The sequence below is a fragment of the Brachycentrus maculatus genome, unplaced genomic scaffold, assembly GCF_059751285.1.
Source record: "Brachycentrus maculatus isolate JH-2025_06_01 unplaced genomic scaffold, ASM5975128v1 h1tg002236l, whole genome shotgun sequence".
Lineage (NCBI taxonomy): Eukaryota > Metazoa > Arthropoda > Insecta > Trichoptera > Brachycentridae > Brachycentrus > Brachycentrus maculatus.
In genome coordinates this window covers 6,084-17,993 of record NW_028282733.1, presented here as the reverse complement: position 1 = coordinate 17,993, position 11,910 = coordinate 6,084, and the positions used below count along the sequence as shown (strand labels likewise).

General features: G+C 37.9%; 1 pseudogene; it reads left to right on the top strand.

Moving 5' to 3' along the window:
* The first annotated feature begins 217 nt into the window (after window positions 1-217).
* LOC148298292 (uncharacterized) lies at window positions 218-760 on the top strand (annotated as a pseudogene).
* The last annotated feature ends 11,150 nt before the right edge of the window (window positions 761-11,910 follow it).

The window sequence follows — 11,910 nt, the reverse complement described above, 5'->3', positions numbered from 1 at the left end:
TCCAACCCCAACCCCAACCCCAACCCCAACCCCAACCCCAACCCCAACCCCAACCCCAACCCCAACCCCAACCCCAACCCCAACCCCAATCCCCAACCCCAACCTTTTCATTGATTTCCGATGTTTTATCAATTGCAATAGATATAAATTTATGTATTAAATATTGAATATATTGGGTATTTAATAAAAATGGGGATTATAAATATTATAATAATTGATGGCCAGCAAAGGGAGCAAAGGGGCTGCCGAGAAAGAAAACCCCATGAGAGATATCCGAATCGAAAAGCTTGTTTTAAACATCAGTGTTGGAGAATCTGGTGATAAACTCACAAAAGCTAGCAAGGTCCTAGAGGATTTGACCGGTCAAAAGCCTGTCCCATCTCGAGCGCGATACACAGTCAGGAGCTTCGGGATCAAGAGAAATGAAAAGATTGCAATGCATGTGACCGTTCGAGGATAAAAAGCTGATGAAATACTCGAAAGGGGCCTCAAGGTCAAGGATAGAGAACTCAGGAAGAAAAACTTCTCGGACACAGGGTGCTTTGGATTCGGTATTCAAGAGCATATCGATTTGGGAATAAAGTATGATCCTTTCACAGGCATCTTCGGCATGGATTTCTACGTCATTCTGAAACGACCAGGAAGCAGAGTCACCTTAAGAAGAAGATGCAAGAGCAAAATCGGAGCCAAACACAGAATTAGCAAAGATTAAGCTATGTAATGGTTCAAGAAAAAATACGACGGAGCCATTTACAACTGATGATTATATAGAATCTGATGAGCTTAATTTTCATTATTTAGATATATCTATTTATATTTATGGCAATGAATAAAAGTTAAAATAGCTTCAAAGCTGAGTCAGACGATGAAAACACAGCTAATGGGATTTCTTTGGTTTCTTCAAGGGAGAAATCCTTTTACCGTGCTTCAAATTCGATTTCGCCATTCATTTCGAGCAGCTCTCATCTAAGAAATCGGCCTATGGTCATCTATTCCGATAAGCTGGAAAACATCAAAAGACGCAACCAAATTCGGAGAGTCATGAACAAAATGGCTCTTTGTCGATTTTCTAATGTCAAAAATGCGTTTGAGAGATTGGCATTCCTATCCTCCTTCGGAAACAGAAAGGAAGGAAATTAGGAGTGGGTTTTCAAGAATATCATGAGAAAAACAAAAGTCACGCCAGAGACTTCTTTTATAAGGACTATGATCAACTCACGGGCTCAATAAACGAAAGCATTAGCGCATATTAATCCTGAAAGAGTTAGCACTGCAAAAAATAACAATAAAATTAACACTATCACAAACACTCACGTCACAGTCTTCCCGAAGTAATTTGGCCCTACAATTGGCGAGACAAGAACTGCCATTATTGAGCTAGAAGCAATAATGAAGGCTAAAGTTAGATATATTCTCAAACAGTTCCACTGGAATTCAAGGAGATGCCAAATTATTGACAGATACTATTTGAAAGTTTTCCGAAGAATGGTGGAGAATCAAAGGATTTTCGTCCTAAAAGTGAAAGCCATGGCCAACATCAAGCACGACACAATTATCACGACAAAGAGAAAAATATTGCGTGATTTTATCAACAAGAGCTTAGAAAGACGACAGAGGTTGATACTAGAAACGTTTGTCTTGGATCAAAGGCAGTCGATGCCACAGCAGTCGATACCACAGCAGCCAATACCAGACCCCAACCCCAAGCAGGATCCGGACAATGTCGACATGGGTCTGAGTACCATGGAGAAAAAGAAGGCCATCGTGCGGTATCTGCTAAAAATCAGCGAGTAAAAGATGTTCAGGGGCTATTTTATCTGGAACATCAACACTAGTCGCAATTTTCGAAAGGATACTGAGAAAGGGCTTATTAATTGCTCGATCAGTAATGAATATTCAATGCAAATTAAAACAGAAATGAAAGTGGTCCCCAAAGCCCAGGCTGACTATGGAACATAGATTTAATTCATGTTAGACGAAGACGAATAGAGATCTAAGGCTGAGCAATAGGAAAACAGCCGAACTAAATTTTAAAAACTAGACACCATCCTGACAAACTTCTGCTTAAGTGAAGGCTTTTATAGCATCTACGGACATGCAAGGAGGGTGAGATTAATGGAGAGATGTGCAATAAAGCTCGCATGCTGTCCTAAGCTCAGTGTTCATCGAGCACTATGGAGAATGAATGTTGCTTCTTTTATCCGTTGAGTGTAGATTATTTGATTGTTTGATGTTATTTCATCATGTTATTTGTAATACATGCATTTACAATACATGGATTTGCAATACATGCATTTGCAATACATGCATTACATTTATTGGCATTTAAATTACATGCATTTGCATTGCATGCTATTTCATCACAAGCAATATAAATTCGAATGAAATGGAAATATAAAATAGAAATAGAAGATAGATCAATATTACTTAATGTGCCTAAAGTTTTCAGGAGCTGCGACCGCCTATTGCAATCTCTTTCTATATTTCACATGACTCTTATAGTTCAAGATTCTAGAGTTAAAAATATATTGTAGGGAGTATTTCCTGAGAAATTGAGAGCTGATTATTCGAATGCATTTCCCATATTTTGCATTTATCCACAGATCTCTCAAGTTTGCAATCGTGTTGATTCCCTTCTTCTTCTGGTTCAGCTCCTCAAGCACTTACTCATAGGTGAACCCTAGCTCTGAAATTATGGGCTCCAGGAGACTGCGCTCTTCCTCAACAAAAGCTATGATAGCCTTGCCGTAGTTCTTTGGGATATTTTTAGTTTCGTTTTTTATTATTTTGGGAGCAGTCAGTTTCTGAAATTATGCAACTTCCTCTTTTTTTGGCGAAAAGCCACTTTCTGGTTTTAAGGAGTCATAACACAAATTTGAAGTTTGGTTCTACTCGCTCATCCGACTCTTCAGCGATATGATATCCTTCAGATAAATCTTGGGAGAGGATAGAGCAGGCTCAATTTAGGCCTCTTCATTTTGCACATTTTATTATGCATTTTCGGATGACCCCTAAAAAAATTCTTGCCCGTCATTTTGCACGATGAAGCTGTGAAGGTAATAGTTGGAGTAGGTGGTGCTTTTTGGGGGACAGAGGTCAAAATAAGATGACTTCAGCTCAAACTCATTAATTGTGCTGCTCCCGAACTGCAGGTTTTTTTCACCTGATTTATTGAAAAAGTCATTGGAAAAGATATAGTCTTTCACCCCATAATCACTCATATTGCTCACACTGGCCTAAAAGCCCTAATCTCTATGAAGCATTACCAGATATATATAATTATTTTGGCAAGCTCATAATGTCCTTATTTATACCCAAACTCAAGCATCGCGATTATGAAAGAATTAATACTAACTCATGAACAAATATTTACGGTGACGGGCATCTCGGTCAAGGAATATTACAAAAGTAAATGATGTCTGTCAAATTCAATAATTAAGTCTGGTTAATTCATTCTGTCATAAAGCATAACATATTTTATGGTCAAATATAATTCATAAATATTGAATAAAAGGCCCCTTTTTATCTTATTCTTCACTCTTAAACAACGCAAAGCTTCCTGGCATTGGCAGATTCGCTCCATTTGCCCACTTCGCATACGCGTCAACCACGAAATCTTCCACTTTATCATCATTCACAAACTATTGGCTGAGGGCAACCACACTCCAGGAGTTCAGGTCTGTATAGTCTCTTTCTCCTACAGTCACTCCCAGATAACTAACCTGAGCATCGAGAATGGCCTTGAGATGGGGCTGTGGAGTTTTTATTTTGTTTTCTACCTCTGCGAAATCCGATTCGCTATTGGATAATATCAGGACCCCAGAAGTTGCTAAATATTTGTGAGCAAGCCTATACGCCAACAGATTAGTCAGCAAGAGCTTGTTATAGGCCTTTAAATTCGTAGGGAATGACTCGTCTTAGATGTTGGAGAGTGAATTCAAGTTTTTATTGGAGTTGGGCATGACGATTATGGCATCATACTGCCGATTCGCGTACTTTAATTCAATTTCCTTTGAGTCAGCATTATTTACGCCTTCGAACATGGAGCTTGTGTCGAGCTCATGGATTTCCCAAGTCTTCTTCAGCTGGCCTCGAAGTTTATCCATAAAGGAGCCATCATTGGCCAAGGTCGAATGATCATTGCATTTTAAAATCAGCGCGTTTCGAGACTTCGCCAAAATCTTGTGAGAAATTGTCTTATTGAGTCGCAAGTACAGCCGAGTGAGCTTTTGTTTCCAGTCGAATAACTTAAAGGGCTGTTTTGATGCCATAGATAAATTAAACTATTAAAATATAAAGGAACTGCACGGTCTTTAACTTAAATTGCTCATCAACTGCTTGAAATATGTCCGTATTACAATTAATATACTTAGCAAATACATAAATAGTTTATTGCTGAATGTCTCGAATGCTGCCATTAAATCATATGCGCATTCTCACCATCGCAAACCTGAGCATCACATGCGCGAAATGCCCATTCGATTTCATGCTCGTAATCAGATAATAACCGAATAATAAAGAGTATGCAAGTCCGATGATTCGTGCTTCAGATTTTTCCTATGAAGAGTAGTTTCCATGGCAGTTTCACGTTTCTTCAGACAGACTTGTGATCAATTTTGTGGAGACTTCAAACGGCCATAAAATTATCAGGGCAACGCAAACAATTTCTCTTGATTAAAACACGAAATATAATTAAGAAAGGGAAATTGGTCTGTATGCAATACGCTCAGGAAAATAAGTCTGTAAGCTTGTGTACCATCTCATGAAGTCAGCTGGAAATAGTGAATAAATTGATTAGGAGGAGAGCTAGGAGGATTATTAGGAGGAGAGAGAGCTAGAAGATTAGGAGAGATAAGAGAGAGGGCCGGAAGAGAGAGTGGAGCCATAACAACAAAATTCGCTAGAAAATGAATAAAATGCATAATAAAATAAATAATTCGAGAAATCGAAAAACATACATTGCAATAAGGCTTCGGTGAAATAGTCGAAAACTTACATGCACGACAACATCAAAGAAATGCCGAAAAAAGGCTCCACAAATCCGTAAAAATTTATGATTTCCCCATCATAGCAATTGGCCTTAAGCTTACAAATCAAAGAGGTCAACAAATCTGTCGAGAAAATAATGTCACATATGCAATCCGAATAAATGATTTATAGCCAATACTTAGAGGAAGACGGAGATGTTACAGATGAATGCGATTATCTGCTAGGTTAGTCACCAGAGTAGACTCCAAAGTACCCTTCAGAGTGTTTTCCAGATATTTTGCAATGGTACCGAGAACAGTATGGAAAGTAAATACCAAAGCATGTGGTGAGCACCGCTAAAAAGGAATATGAGGGGTGTAAGAGATGCGAACCATCTTTAGAATACTCGAAAGATTACTCTTTGTAAGATAAAACATTCTAATTAAGCGATTTGTCTTTTTACGGATAAATTAAACCAAAATAAATCACCATTTTAGATCGAGAATCAGAATCCATAGCGAAATTAGTATGCCCTGAATCCTATGGGTATCAATGGAAAAAATCTATTTTGTTGCCCAACTTGCCGATGTTTTTGCTGACCGTGCAGGATTAGGACCGATCGAAATGCTATAGGGGCTGCATCAGTAGTGGAAAAGATAGCTCCAAATAAAAAGCGATGCTCTATGATGAATAAGGCACTGCGAGGGCTTAAATGCAGTTCAAATTCAAAAATGTGAACAGTTTTTGTGCTCAAACTGGGGAAGTACTCAGAATAATTCCATAAGACATTGATCCCGAGCATTCAAATGCATCTTCCGCTCGGCAGTCCGAAGTGCCATAAGTGCTCGAGTATGAAATTGTCGGTAAGAGTGTTTCAACACAAACAAAACAACCATGTGAAAATATCCAGCTTTATGACAAACTGAAGAATATTCGGGTGAATGAGAGAGCTCCAGGGAAAATACTTTCGTTGCGGAAAAAATACTTCAACATGAAATAAAAATCATTAATAAACCGGATTCGTGATACTGAAATCTCGGCAGAATAATCTAATTAGTTCGAGTTCTTAGAAAACGATACAAAAAATGCATAAGGGGACAGACTCCCCTCTCAAAGCACAGCAAACATAAATATAAAAGAAAGTTCCAGGCTAAGTTCAGATAGATTGAAGCTTATTTATACAAATAATGATAAGACTTAGCCGATTTCTTATCGGAGGAACAAATAATGCCGACTGGTCAGCAACAGTGTTTCCATCTCCTTTATGCCCAAAATTACAAACATTACCCCAGAAGATGCACCTAACTAAACCAACCTATTTGACTTACCCAAGAAAAAACATTCATTTGATGGGTATTAATAGGCCCTCATCGAATCATGTAGGACCCCTGCCTTAGATACTGTGAGTTTCAAAATTGAAAACTTGAGCGTGAAACTCTCATGCGATTCGGATATTATGATCGGCAAGTTTCTGAAGATCTAGGTAAAAGGCATGGAACCTATTGTTACTGGGTCAATAAATTTAAACAAAAATTTGAGCTGGAAGGGAAGGGGATATATTTTTTAGAAAATACCAGCGTTCTCTGAATTGTTGATCAGTGTGTACAGCGATTGCGAAGAGGCTCCTAAATTAGAAGGGACATCGCGCATTTGTCTGGCCCTGCTCTCCCTTGATGAGTTTTCCAAAACAGTATTCTATCACGATTACATTCGAAACTCCAGTTTCAAAAGAATAGGATAATTAGTCATCGGATATGAAAGCATCCAAAAGCTTCCAAAAGTCGGGGTTAATAAGAGGTATGAGCAGAAGTGTGCCACATAGGGAGAGGAGCATTGCGAAGCCAAAAAATTTAAAATAAAAAGGAATAGAAAAAGCAGAGTTCAATCCTAAAAATTGAATAGCAAAGCAGAAAAAAAGGTGCATGAAGATAAAATCAAGTCTCGTATCCACCTATAAAACCTAATCCAAAGCAGGAGATCCGGAGGCAAGAATATAGTTATTGGAAAAGCAAGTCGATTTAAAGGCTTTATCTCCAAAGATTTCATCGACACAGACCCATAGTCTGTATCACGCCACTCATACTCAAAAGGCTACTGATTTTTACCTCTTATGACATATAAGTGAATTTTATCATCATGTTTGGCCCAAGCAAGGCAAACCAATAAACATGAAACGTAATGTGGTGAACCATATGAGTAGGACAGGTTTATTTGAGAAATCTACTCAAAACTATTGCACAATTCAAAAAACTGTTAAGTTTCAGGAATGCTATAAGAAATTGTGTTACTATGTAGAAATTAATAAAATAATCAACAACGACTTAAATTGTTAACTAAATAAAAATTTTGAATCGCTTATTCAGGCAAGCAATTTTATGCTACAAAATTATTAAAAATGATTGCTATTCCATCCCAACACATTATTAAGCTTAATCTCTTATTTCTTCGCCTCTGTTCGAAGTTCTATTGTATATGCCAAGAAGAACATATTCATATAAAACACTTTATTTTTTTAAATCAATGAGCAGTCAGACAAAAGTTTTTTTTGCATTCATAGACGAAGTTTTAAGATTTATCTTTGGGCTTTGCACTGATTTCAAGGCTATAGTCCATTTTGTAGCTGAGTTAAGGTGTTAGAACACTTGATTTGACGATTTCGATTTAAAGGAATTGTGATAAGAAACTGGATAAATAAATAAGGAAGAATGTTTGCAGTCAGTGGCCTATCATTTTCTACGGAATCTGATCATGCTGAATCCTATGAATACCCCATGAGCTATCCCCAACCACTATTGTTTTATCCTGTCCCTTATTATTCCTATATGGGTTTTCAGCCGGAAGAGCATATCAATGGATTTCTCCCCTCCTGTATCGATTATCCTCAGTGTTTTAATCCCGGCTTTGCTGAAAACTTTGATTACTCAAAAATTGATAGATCCATTGACTACCAAATCTTTACGCCAGAAAAGCAAAAAATTGATGAGCCCAGAAATAAAACCCCAGCAAAGAAATAAAAGAGAATTCTGAAAGATAAGACTCGATTTCGGCCAGCAAAGAACGTGGAATCAAACATTGTAAATCAAGCACTTTCTTTTGCCGGAAACAAGAGCAAAAGCGAGGGTGTGGTCCTAAAATTGGTGGGAAACAGAAAAGAACTGGCTCGCTTTTACTATCAATTCGTGAAATACCTAATGGTCTTCAAAAAGAAGTACATGAGCAAGAGCAGCATGGTGGAAATCTGCCAGATTTTCCCGGACGTTACGGAAAAGTCTACATTTACGGAAAAATTTTCAACTCTTCTTACTCCAAATTAATTCAAAAGAATCCTCTACGGCACACTCCGCCATTATCTCGAGCATTAGTGCATCCAAACGCTACTGACGAGCCGGAAAATCTGTTCTTCACTCAAGAAATAGCACCTATCCAAACGCCGTGTCATACAGGAGTTTCTAGATCAGAATAAGAGAATTATATTAAATAATTGAGGCGCGAAATCAAAATTTTATTTTATACTTTCCTCATTTATTCCGAAATTGGGGTTGGGGTTGGGGTTGGGGTTGGGGTTGGGGTTGGGGTTGGGGTTGGGGTTGGGAGGCACTTTTTCGATGCCTACTGCTCAATTTTATTAGTGCTAATGCTTTCAGGGCATATTATCAGCATTTTCGCAACATTTTTGCATCATTTTCGCAACAACTTTAATCGTATCGAAATAACGCACAATCTTCACTAATAAAAGAAGCAGAAATAACCAAATATTCATAAACTAAAAGATAAATGCCTAAGAAAGTGCTCAGCGCTCAATAAAATTTATAAGATCTACCATTTAGTAGATCAACTGCTCATAATATTATAAAATGGGCCAAATTTTATAATTACAGACTAGTATAATAAGGTGTGCTTAATGTTGCCTGTCTACTCACACTCAGCAGAAATTTTAGAATATATGGAGTGTTATTTGAGCTACGACTAAGAATACAACAACATGCTATTTATTTATACGATGTCCATGAAATGGGTTCATTGTAAATTAAATTATTTAATGGGTAGAAAGCCGGCTTATTTCTAAAATGCAGTTTTACAGCCAATATGATTCTAATATGTTAGATATTACAATTTGTGGCAATTTTAAATGCGCCGAGTGCACCTTAATATATATACTATTACAATATAATGTAAAGAAGTTCACTTTGTTCTGTCTGTGGTAATCATCACATTGGGAGCTGCTCTCATTAGCCAACAACTTTTTACTGGAAGTCCAGCTTAGATGAGCCGATTCCTAGGAAGGTGGAAATTATGGGCGAATGGTCCAAGTGGCAAACTATTTAAGAACTGATGATGTCTCATGATTCAATCGGAGAAATCTACTTTGAAACCATCATTAATATTCCTGTCGGCTATTATGAATACAAATATGTGGTCGATGGAGAATGGAGATATTCGTAGAACTCGCCAACAGTCCTCAATTCTTTCGGGTCCTTAAATAACTACGTCGAAGTGCTACCCAGAAAAGCTCTCATCGAATACATCCCAACCCAAGACACCAAAATAACATCGAACATTCAATCTTCTTTGCTTTATGTAATTGGGTCATGGGACAATTGGGCAAAACCGCTAAAAATGACAAAGGTGTTCAACAATTTAAAAGGAACCTAATAAAAGTAATCCCTTTTTTATACAGTCAAGTTTACATTCAACTTGTCCCCAACCATTCCTACGAGTTCAAGTTCAAAATTGGTCAAGACTATATGATTGATGAGAAATATCCAACTGTCCCAAACCAGTTTGGAGGACTCAACAATAGAATTATGATTTGTGCGGAGGGACTCAGCACTCCAACTGGGTGGAAATCTATCAAGCATTTCCATACTTATTCGGCAACATGCAGGAGCTTTGAAATTCATAAGATTATTGTGGACAATGATTATATGCCCTACAAAAAGAACACAGAAGGTCTATCGATGTGCCAAATTGGAGATTTTGTATATATTTCAGGAGGTAACAATAATAAAATTTAGGCAAAACCTGGGGAAGTTTTACTGACCGAATGACTAAAGCCAGCCTTCATAAATTGAATCAAATACAAGTGGAGGAAATCTTGCCCGCACAAAGAGCTTTTCATTTCACGGCCAACTATGGCAATAAAATGATCCTTTATGGAGGTCACAATCAGGAAATTCTCGAAGATTACAATACTTTTAACACAAACGGAGACTACTGGATGGGAGAATCTAAAATAGATGGAACTTTTCCACCGAAACGAGAAAGGCAAAGCTGCGTCCTCTATTAGATGCTTTTGGTCTTCTTTGGTGGGTATTCTTGCTCCAGTGATTTTGAATTTGAGGAAACTTTCAACGAAATCGAGGTGCTCGATATCGAGAGTATGAGATGGATCTAAAAGGATAAACTCAAAGTCACAGGCCCTTTTCCAGGTCCTCGGTCTTCGCACACAGCGGCACTCATCTACTCGCAAATGTATATCTTCGGAGGCGTAAAAAATGGCAAATATCCAGCAATTTATAACGATTTATGGATGATAAATCTGGAATAAGTGTCCAATTTGAAATGGTCGTTAATTGAGACAAAAGGAAAGCCCCCCATAGCTCGATATGGGCATAGCTGCACAAATCTTCAAAACTACCTGGTGGTCTTCGGAGGCAAAGGCCCAAATGAAGAGCTCTTGGGCGATGTTTCGGTGTTCAATCCGTAGACAAAAGAATGGTAATTTTTAATTAATTCAGGGTCCAACCAATTACGAAATGCCTAAATTTCGATAGTGACCGCGTTCATCGAGCCTTCCACGCTGCCACTTCCATCAACAACGAATATATCCTGATATTTGGGGGCAAAAACAAATAATCCAAGAACACAGGGTTCTACATTTTGAAGCCAAGTGACTTAAAAAACAATCTATAAATAGAAGAAGATTCCGAAGAGGATTTAATCTCATAATCGAACTTCGGCATCAGGCTCGAAGATTCCCCTTTGGCATAATGATAACTCATTATATCATTTCAATTAATATACACATACTTCCACTCGATAAATACTGTATCTCACGAGGCATGGACAGTGAATAGCAATCAGGTATCAAGTTGGCTTTTCATCCATGAATTTAAGCTTTGTTGCACCAAGCCTCGAATTTTGGGGAGCTTCCTCCATGAATTAGTAAAGCTTGACGATCTCAATTTTGAGATCGGGGGCATGCAGGACAACAAAATCGGATGTGATAATTGTGGAGTTGTGAATATACTTCAACTTTTCGATATCGCAAGCCTTCCCGGATTTGACAGTGTATCCTTCCCCGCCAAGATATTGATACTAATTTATGATGAGTTGGAAGGTGGTCAGATCTAGCTCCCATTAAATTAAACGCAAATAGCTTCCCCTTTTCGATTACTTTTTGAAGATGCATTGAAAGTTTGTAATGCCATCGCTAATCTGATCATAGCCCAACACTTGCACCACTCTGGGTTCAGGCTTGTAGGTGGGATTTTTTTTCATCTGATTAATGATGTGGGGGATGTATTCTGTCAAATTCTGCTTCATGAGCATCGTGTTCAGGTTGTCAAAGAACATGTCTGTGGCTGCCTGTATATTAAAGAGCAAATTTAGATAAATATAGAAATAATATCACACAGCTATCATATTTCATGACATATCTCAATTTCCCAATTTCCTCCGACGAATGTTAATCATCTCTTGGCATTATTGGCAATGCGTATCAGTCTGAAAGGGAACCGGCTTTAGGCAGATTTTACATCTAATTTTAGTTATACCAGTATTAGCAGTCGTCGTTGTGGGAATTTGTGGCTTTGCCAGGCTTTTTTAGGGAGAAAAGCCTCCAATTCCTGACAATGCTTTTGATGATAAGGCCAATGGCTTGTTTTATTATTGTTTAACACCAATAGTCGGCAATTACTTCTTAGCTTTTTCTATTGTAAA